At 49.7% G+C, this 9,894-nt stretch overlaps 1 protein-coding gene across 2 annotated transcripts in view; it reads left to right on the top strand.

The window, feature by feature from the left end:
• Positions 1 to 9,894, top strand: part of PTPN3 (protein tyrosine phosphatase non-receptor type 3) — a 146,023-nt gene that overhangs the window by 40,638 nt on the left and 95,491 nt on the right. The window contains exon 1 of one of the 2 annotated variants that reach the window (XM_046685729.1): positions 97 to 246. The exons of the other annotated variant lie outside the window; for it this stretch is intronic. The gene's annotated coding sequence lies outside the window, so the exon portion shown is untranslated. Of the gene's footprint in view, positions 1 to 96; positions 247 to 9,894 lie in introns of those variants that run through there. 2 annotated transcript variants of the gene reach the window in all.

Below are 9,894 nucleotides of genomic sequence, written 5' to 3'. Positions count from 1 at the left end.
GGCGGGCGCGCGCGAGCCCGTTCGGCCGGCGACCCCGGGGGCCCCAGCGCCACCGCGATCGCGGCCCCGGGCGCCGAGGGGGCGCACGGCCCGCGGGGAGCCAGCCAGGCGCGGCGGCCAGACCTTCTCAGCTCCCGGGGCGAATCCGCCTCTCGGCTTTCAAAGATGGCATTTCCTGGGCCTGGCACGGACTCCAGCGCCAAGAAACCCTGCCCGTTCCGCGGGCGATCCGGAATGATTTATCAGGTACCTGCGGTGAGACAGCTGCAGTGGAGGGGCGACCGCGAGAGCGCCCCGCTCCCCGGAAATTCCCATTTCCACCATGTAAAGTCGCTGAGAAGTTGCGGTTGCCTTAAAAATTCATGGGAAGTTGAGACAACTTGACACCTGGGTTTTCCGAGGCGGTGAAAAGAGCTTGTGACTTGGAAACTGGAGACCTCTGTTCGAGTTGGGCTCCCCTCAGGCCAGCTGGTGCCCTTGGGCGAGTTGTTTAACCTCTCTGATCCTCCGTTTCCTCCCTTGCAAACAGCCGGTAATGATGCCCACCTCGCTGGGTTGTTGGGTGGATTAAGTGGGATAAATTATGTGGAGGTGTTTGGCACCGTGCCCGGCACAAAGCAAGGGAGCAGTTGGCGTGATGTGAATTTAATTCGTTTAGAGACCCTCGTGGCTCCCATTTCACCAGGAAATTAGAATTATGAAAGCATCTTCAGGGCCTAGTGGCAGAGTGACAGACCCTGTCTTTGTGCCCAGGAGAACTTCTCCTGAAGTCAAGGGCTTTGGAAAAACAATTTAGCTGAATTGTAATCGGAGAGCATCTTTAAAAGCAGTTTTATACATTCAGAAACTCCAGAAGTTGGCAGTTCGGCTTTACTTGCAAAAGAGCTGTTTTGCAAGATGATCCATCTTGCAAATGTTGGAACAGATGATGCTTGAAAGTAAAGCCTGGTTAGGAAGATTTCTGTTCTAAAAGCCTCCTAAACCTAACTCTCAGTGATCACTTAGATCAGGGTTTCTTAACCTCGGCATTGTTAACATTTGGGGTTCCATAATTCTTGGTTATGGGGCCTGGCCTGTGCCTTGTAGGATGTTTAGCAGCATCCCTGGTCTCTTTCCAGTAGGTTCCAGTAGCAATCCCTTTCCCTCAGTTGTGCCAACCAAAAATGGGTCCAGAGAGAGCCGAATGAGCCCTGGTGGGCAAAATATCCTCCCTTCCCCTTTAGAACCACCGAGTTTGCAGCATCCCGCTTTCTGTCATTAGCCTGGGTTGTTTGGGAATTTCGTCTTATGTTTTTGGTATAGCCTTATAGAACTGCACACAGTACATCCACATGCATCAACGCATTTAATTTTTACAGCTAGCCCTTGGGACTGGTGTTATTCCCATTTTATAAAGAAGGAAATTGAGGCATTGAGCAGTCGATTACCCAGTATGTGATGTCGCTGGGATGTTAACTGAGGTCTTCCGGTTCCATGGGTAGTCTTTTTCTTCGGCATTAACCTGCCCTTTATTGTCCAGAGACTCTGAAATAGATGACTTTCCTGATTATTAAATCATGATGTAAAGTAGATTGGAAGCCAGAACCCGTCTGAGATTGACTAGTTGAAAATTAACAGTAAGCTATTATCTGACAGAGAGTAGGTCGTTCTGGTTAAATATTCCAGTTGATAGTGAGCTCCTGTAAATCCCACCTACAGTTAATGGAATAGCAATTTGCAGAGAATTAGAATAGAATGAAACGTGCCTAATACTCTATTGATCCTGAGTTGTCTCTGGTGATTTGCCATCTCCTAAAACGGACTCCTGTATGCAAATTAGACATTAGCTGGAGAATGTCAGAGGTCAGGTTACTGACGGCATTTTGGAGTGGCTGAGGAATTCTCAGCAAGCATTTATGGGGCTGCTTCTCTATGGTAGATGCAGTGCTGGGTGGGGCTGCAGCATAGGCCAGGGGACCTGCGGGGGCTTCTCTGCAAGGAGAGGCCAGGTTCTGGCCAGGCCGGACACGTGGCAGGCAGAAAGAACCGAAGGTAACACTCAGGCAAATTTAGGATCCCACACTCCATCACCACTCCTGTCTCTGAGCCCTCCTGTCTGCACTTGATCATAGAGAACGTCTTCTGATTGCTTTTAACGTTCTCATTCAGGTATCAGGAAGCTGGTCAGAGACAAATCATATCCCTGAAAGAAGCTGGGGTTCCAAGCCGGTGATCGGTCCCAGGCCATTGAGACCAGCTCCCTGATTGTTGGTTGTGAACTGGCAGGTTTCGTGTACATTATTTATCATCCGTGTCGTTTTCCTTGCCCCTGCAGATGAGGAAACTGAGCTAGCAAAGGTAGTGTGGGGCTAGGAGCAAGAGGGATGCATTGTGACCTTTTGAACCTGGGGTCCAGGCGTCTGAGGGATTGTGTTTTCTAGGATGGACATAAGTCACCAGAGGGGCTCAGCTTTGGGGACTGGAGGGAGCAGGAAGACATGGCCCCCTACCTCCCCTGCAGCCTTCAGGGTTTGTGGCAGGTTGGGAGGGGACCAGCAATTGGTCCTTCTCTACCTAGGAGAGTGTCTGTTGACCTTAATCCCAGAGCTCACCTTCCTTCCAGCAGACAATGGCTCCTGGAAAGGAGGGCTGATCCCTCTTCATCCCTTCCCAGGGTCTGTTGCAGAGGCTGGAATGCCTGTGGCACCTGGCACCCCGCATTGGCCCTGGTGTTGATGGCTGGTGGGGGCGGGCAGCCTGCTGGTGTTGCCCCCCTAGGCCGGGCTCCTCTTACCGACTCTCCTAGAGACAGAACAGGACCCGGTCAGTGCTCACACTGCCCTAGCCTGGGTCCTCACAACCACAGGCTCAGATCTCACAGGTGTCTCCTTTCATCTGCCTGAGGGGCACGTAAAGGCAGTGCTTGCTAGGCCCCTGGCTGAAATCTGATCTCTCCTGGCTTCCAAGACCCAGAGATCTTGAGTCTGCAGAGCTTCTGCTTGGGCTTGCACCTGAAGCTGCCCGCAGCCTCCAGGTTCAAACAGCTGTGAGCACAGATTTAACAGCAAAATAGGACATTTATGGAGCCCATACTGTGTCGGGCCCTGGGGCTGCAGGGATGAAAGCTGAAGCCCTGTCTTGGAAGGATGCATGGTGGAGTTGGAAAGACAACGACATTGGGGTGTGTGTGTGTCTGTGTGCCTCTCCACCTCCGTCCATCTCTCTGTCTATCTGATAACTACTTAAAAAGAGGATAAAGGCAGATGCAGGAGAAGACCAGAGGAGGCAGCTGTTCATTCTGACGGGCATCAGGAGCACCACAGGGAGAGCTGGCATTAGAATCCAGCCTTGAAGGTAGAGAAGATGGCATTCGAGGGTAAACGAACACAGGAGCACAGTCTCAGAGGCATGAAGAGCCTTTGTGTACCTTGTGGGGGATGACTCTTTCCTGGGTGCAGCCTCCTGACCTTGGCTGGTGCAGAACCCAACTCCTGTAGGCAGGGTCCTGCCCAGTCTCTGTACAGGGGCCCAGCCTTGCAGCCCAAGAGTAAGTACCCACGCTCCTCGTTTGCCCTGGATAGGAGCTCTGCCTCTGGGTCGTCTTTGAGGCATGAGCACCTTGTGGGAGGGATGCCTCTGATTTACTTATTAAACACTGATATGGTACTTACTGGCTGCCAGGCACTGTTCTGAGTGCTTTCCAGATATTAACTCCTTCATTTAATCCTCGTGGCAGCCCTCTGGCCACGCTGCCTCCCCGGGTACCAGCCGCTTGGTAGGTAGGTGAGGGAAGAGCTCATTTCCCCAGACTCTGTCCATCTGTGGGTGATGCTCTGATCATGGTACAGCTTCTGGCTGTGGTTTCCGTCAATGTGCCCGGAAACAGCCAAGTCTGAGAGTCGTGATGGAGTGCTGACCGCCATGGATTTTTCTCCGTGACCCCGTTTCCTTCGGGGGGCTAGCCGGGCTCCACCGGCTGCATTTTCTGAACCAAAGACTGGCAACTGCAGTCTGAAAAAGAATGTTTGTGCTGCTTCTTTATGCAAGAGGAGGCCTGGGAGGTGTTGTTTGGATACTGAGAGAGTGGAATTTTTGAGACATTTCGATGGTTTATGTGGAAAGTTAGGACAGAGGATTTGAAATTGGGATAGTCCTGGAAAATTCAGGTCCCATGATTTACTGTCAGGATACACAAGGTTTTAGTAAATATTTAAGCAATGTGTAGTTTGGAGTGAAGTTTCTGTAGTGAGCCTGTTCAAGCCCCAGAAGGGAATAAATGGTGCCTTCCAGCCCCAGAATCTTGCTAATCCTACCCGCCCCATTTTATAGATGGGATGAGAAAACTGAGACCCAGAGGGATGAAGTGACAGCCCGGGGTGCACAGTGCTTGTATGTCGGACAGCCAAGATTTGAACCCAGGTCTGTCCCTAGACAAATCATTCAGCTGTCAAATGAAGATACTAATGAAACCTGTTTCCTTTAAATTGACCGGTTTAAAGGAGTTTGTGACTGAAAACCCACTAAGGCAGAACTTGGCACAGGAAAAGGCCCCTCCCTTTGTGGTCGGGCCCCTGACCCTCCAGACAGACCCTGTGTTTAGCTTCAGTCCTGGGAGTCGCTGTGGGCGAGTGACAGCCCACTCCCAGGGACCAGAAAGGGGGGGTGGCCAGCTGGATGCTGTGTGGATGAGAGGCACTGATCCAACTTTGGGAGTGGGGTGTGAAGACCTGGCTCGTGCACCCTGCTTGCCTCGGCTGAGTCAGCCTATGGTCTAGATCCCGGGTTCTTGGTAACAGGGGCAGCAACCAGCTCCGCCAGCCGGGCCTTGACCCTAACCACTGGTGGGCTCGGAGGGGATGTGTCACAGCCTGAGCCCAGGTCTTGCCCACTTCGTTTTCCCCGGTTCCCTCCCCTGGTCTGCTTATCAAATTCATACATGGTTGTGGTTGAAAACCAAAGTGTCACGGAGCAGAAGAAAAATCATTCATGATAGTCATGATGCTCCTCAAGGGGCAGCCACCACCACCACTGATGTGGACCCCACACGCCCTCTCACCTGCCAGCCTGTTCTTGCCTCTGCAACCAAGGGCGTCTTTCAAAAATCCTTCCTATTGCTCTTAGAATAAAAGACAAGACAAATGTTGGCATCTCCCACAGGCCCCAGTGTGTGCGCTTTGATCTGCATGGTTTTCCCAGCTCTCGCCTCACCTGCTGTGAAGGCCTGGAACTTTCTTCCCCTCCCCCGAGTTAACTAACGCTTACTCTGGGTCTTAGCCCATGATTGCAGATGCCTTCCCTCACCTGCCTGCTGTAAATGTTCATGCCGCCAGGTCGCTCCCCTTTTACAGCACTTTTCACAGTTGCGGTTCATTTGTGTAATTATTTGTATTAGTATCTGTCTCCCCAGCTACACTGGGAGCTCTGTGAGGTCAGGGTCTTTCTTTTTAAAAGAAAACTTTCTCTGAAACTTATTTTTTTTCTTTGAACTTTTTATTTTGACCTAGTTCAGACTTATAGAAAAGTTCCAAAAATAGAACAAAGAACTCTGCTCTTCTCCCAGATTCCCCAGATGTTACCATTTTATCACATTTCTCTTTCTACGTAGGTATATATTTTCCCTGAACCATTTGAGGATCGTTTATAGACTCATCCTTTCCCCCCAAAATTCTTCAGTGTGTTTCCTAAAAACAATGACATTCTCCTATGTAACTACAGTGTAATTTTTAGAATCAAATTATGTTAATTAAAATAAAATATTTTATTTATTTAATATTGATTCATAGTGATACAATATAAAAATACTCTTATCTAATCTGTAGACCATACTGAGGTTTTGCCAGTTGTCTCAACAGTATCCTTTGTAGCAAAGAAAACCCAAGCTCGTGTGTTCCATGTGGTTGTAACACTTCCTATTCTCCTTTAAACTGGAACAGTGCCTCGGCCTTTCTCTGTCCTTTATGACCTTGACGTTTTTGGAGAGTACAGGCCAGTTATTTCCTAGAATGCCCTTCAATTTGAGTCTGTCTGTTTTAACTCACCATTGTGTCCCCAGCGCCACTGGAACATCAAATGCACTCGGTAAATATCTGTTGAATGAAGAGACACGTAAGATGGAAGGAGGTGGAAGGAAAAAGGTCCACAGGTTTTCTAGTTTCCCGCACTCCTTTCCTTGCTGAAGGATGCTATTTAGTTGCAGTCACAGTGTATATAGATTTAAATCTTGCTATTTTTATAGCACAGCTTTCCCCCCAAAAGAGAGGCTTCCTCAGGGGTAGTGAGCCTGCTGTCTCTGCAGGTATACAAGCAGACGCCAGGTGATGGCTTGGCAGGGATGCTGGAGAGAAGATTGGAACGTTTGTTGAGGGGCGAGCCTCAGCCTGGAGGTCCCTCCTGATGCTGAGCAGGCTTCTCTAACCATGACTCTTAACTTTGCACGTGGGGCCCAAGAATAAGGCAACTCGAATTTATCATCCAAGCCAGAATATTTTGAGAATAAAAGGTGGTGCTATAATAATTGCATCTAATCGAGGAGGCTCCACTGGGACTCCCTGGGCACACACGACTTTGAGGTTGGAGATCAGTGCTGGGGGATCACCCTGGAAACCCTTCTGGCCCTAGGATTCCTCTCCCTGGATGAAGACAGAACTGATGTCCTTGTCTGTGGGTCCATGTTCACAGCTTTGGTCCTGATGAACCTCTGGGGTCGCACTTCCCTTGGCGTGCCCCTCTGCAGCCTTGCTCCTGCTACACCAGCCTTTTCTCAGCCTTCACCTCACTGTGCTCCTTCCTGCCCTTCCCTGAACCTCATCTTCTCTTTTCCTCCAGTGCTCACACTTCCACCTGTCCTTCCTGCACAGACACCCACATCCCTCTCCCAGCCCTGGTTCTGAGATCAGAACCAGTCACCAGCCTTTGGCAGAGGCAGGGAAGCAGGTGGCACAGGGCACCCAGGCACAAGAGGATGGGCATTGGATGACCAGTAGGTGCAGACAGGGACTTGGATGCAGAGAAACCAGGCAGGAAACCAGCGTTTAGGGCTCCCGGTAACAAGGTCAGTACAGGGCCGTTTATCAGGAAGCCTAGATTTGCAATATCGAGTGCCTGGGCACTCCGGGCAGAGGGGCCGGGCACTGGGATCCATGTAGCATGGTTCTTTAACTCATCTTCTGCTTGGGAAAAAAGACAAAGCCTGCCTTCCTCGATTAAAATGTACTGTAGGAGGAAAATGTGAAGTTGTGGAGAGATTTTCTGGGGCCTCCCAGTCTTGTGGACTTTGTGAACACAGTCCAGGGCAGTATAGTGTTTTTATAACTCGGGGCATCGGTGGCTTTAATAGAAAAGCCAGTTAGCTAGTGAAGGAGTATTCTAGTTCTTAGAATGGAAAATACTAGCACTTGCTAAACTTTGGGAAGGTTTTCTAGTTAACTGTGATATCATGCTTTACTGGTTAGAATGTTCTTTTCCCCTCCCAAGGCACAGCTCTATAAAAGCATTTAGTTTGAGGTCCCTTTTTACAGGACAGAAAGGATTACACAACATCAGAACTGGAAGGGACCTCAGAAGAACCTTCTCCAGCTCTCTGTAGTTGGGGAAACTGAGGCCCTAAAAGGGGTGTGGCATGCTCCAGGGCACACAGGTGGTCGGTTGCAGAGCAGGGCCTGGTACCCACGTCATGCAGTCTCCAGCCCCCTGATCTTAGGTGTGTTTGCTAGATCTCATTTAAGGACGTTTATTAGATGGACTGTACATTTCCCTTATTTTGTTCATATCCTTTGCCATTTCTCTAACTATTGAAATGCATTGTATTGGGATTGAAGCAGTTAGGCATTTCTTGCTCTTTTATGTAGAAGTTGCTAGGCTGATTTTTTTTTTAACTTTTTATTAAGATTATGATCGTTTACAACCTTGTGAAATTTCAGTTGTACATTATTGTTAGTCATGTGGTAGGTGCACCACTTCACCCTCTGTGCCCTCTCCCCACCCCACCCCCCTTTCCCCTGGTAACCACCAATCAGTTCTCTTTGTCTCTATGTTTAACTTCCATCTATGAGTGGAGTCATACAGAGTTCATCTTTCTCTGTAGGCTGATTTTTTTTTTTTCATTTTCAGATAAAAAAGATGATACATATTTTCCGTTGAATTTCTATATTCTCTACTAGTCTTTCTCAACCTTGAGCACATCAGAGTCACCTGTTAAAACACAGGCTGCTGGGCCCCACCCCCCAGAGTCTGATTCATTGAGTCTCATTCAGTCTGAGTCAGACTCTCAGGGGAGGCCTCAAAATTGGCATTTCTAACAAGCTCCCCAGTGATCCACTGGTCCAGTAGCATCCTTTGAGGACCACTGCCCCAGGCTTAGTGATAGTTTCAGACAGTGTGCTGTGCGCTCTGCAGCCAGCTGGGCCCTCCCTGCAGTCTGACCAGCCCTCCATCCTCCCTTCTTACTCCCGCACCAGCCAACCTGACCCTTCCCCTCTCTCCAGGTCTCCTACCTGTTGTCCTCGCCTCTCCTGGTGACCCCACCCCCATGGTCCTGAGATGCTCATCTGGTGGGAGCCTCCTCACCTTTCCCCCTTCTCCTTCATTTTCTGGCTCCTTTTTCTTTGTCCGCTTTTCCTCCAGTCTGACAAAATGAGTGTCTTCTGGCTTAGGCCTACCTCTCCAGGACTGTCGTCCCATCACCTGGCAAAAGGCCTCCTCTGAGCCTGGCCTCACCTTTAGGTCACCGCCCACTTACTCCCTTCCCTTTCCCTACCCAGCCTCCTGGAGGAATAGTCTACAGTTGCTGAAAAAGATTTGCTCTCACCTCTCTTAGACAGACCATTCAATTCCAGGAGTTCAGATTTTCTCTAGTACCTATCATGAATGAAAGACGTAATTGTGGTAAAATACGCATAACATAAAATTTACCGTCTTTGGGGGCCAACCCAGTGGCGCAGTGGTTAAGTTTGCACGTGCTGCTTCGGTGCCCCGGAGTTCGCCAGTTCAGATCCCGGGTATGGACATGGCACTGCTTGGCAAGCCATGCTGTGGTAGGCATCCCACAAATAAAGTAGAGGAAGGTGGGCATGGATGTTAGCTCAGGACCAGTCTTCCCTCAGCAAAAAGAGGAAGATTGGCAGCAAATGTTAGTTCAGGGCTAATCTTCCTCAAATAAATAAGTAAATAAAATTGACCACCTTAGCCATTTTTAGATGCACAGTTCAGTGGCATGAAGTCCAGTCACATTGCACCACGTGCATCCACCACCAGGCATCCACAGAACCCTTCTCATCTTGCAAAACTGAAACTCTGTGTGCACTTAACACTAACTCTCCGTTCCCCCCTCCATTCCCAGCCCCTGGCAACCACCGTTCTACTTTCTGTCTCCATGAATTTGACTACTCTAGGTATCTTATATAAAGAGAATCTAACAAGATTTTTCCTTTTGTGACTGCCTTATTTTCTTCAGCATGGTGTTCTCCAGGTTCTTCCATGTCGTAGCATTTGCCAGAATTTCCTTCCTTTTTAAGGCTGGAAAATATTCCACTGAAGGTATAGGCCACATTTGTTCTTTCATCCATTGATGGACCTTTGGGTTGCTTTCACTTTTTGGCTATTGCAAATGATGCTGCTGTGAACATGGGTGTCCGCGCAGGGACCTGCAACCTCAGGTAGGATGTTTAAGCATTTGTAAAGCAGTCTCAGCTCCATCTCCCCCCTGCATCCCCAGCCCGCCATCCCTAGGCTTCCCCAGCTGCCCCTTGACCAACACTAGCCTTGCTGTGATGGCCAGGGACCGCTCACTTGTCAAGACCAGTGGCCAGTTCACATGACAGCCCATTCGGTCTCTGTGCGCCTGGCCGGGCGCCCCTCCCTCGTGCCGGGGCTTCTGTGAGGCAGCTCTCCCCTCGTGCCTCCCAGGCCACCTTGGCT

This window comes from Equus quagga, chromosome 1 (assembly GCF_021613505.1).
Source record: "Equus quagga isolate Etosha38 chromosome 1, UCLA_HA_Equagga_1.0, whole genome shotgun sequence".
Taxonomy (NCBI): domain Eukaryota; kingdom Metazoa; phylum Chordata; class Mammalia; order Perissodactyla; family Equidae; genus Equus; species Equus quagga.
Note: the sequence above shows the minus strand (reverse complement) of the source record. Positions and strands in the feature narration are given on the sequence as shown.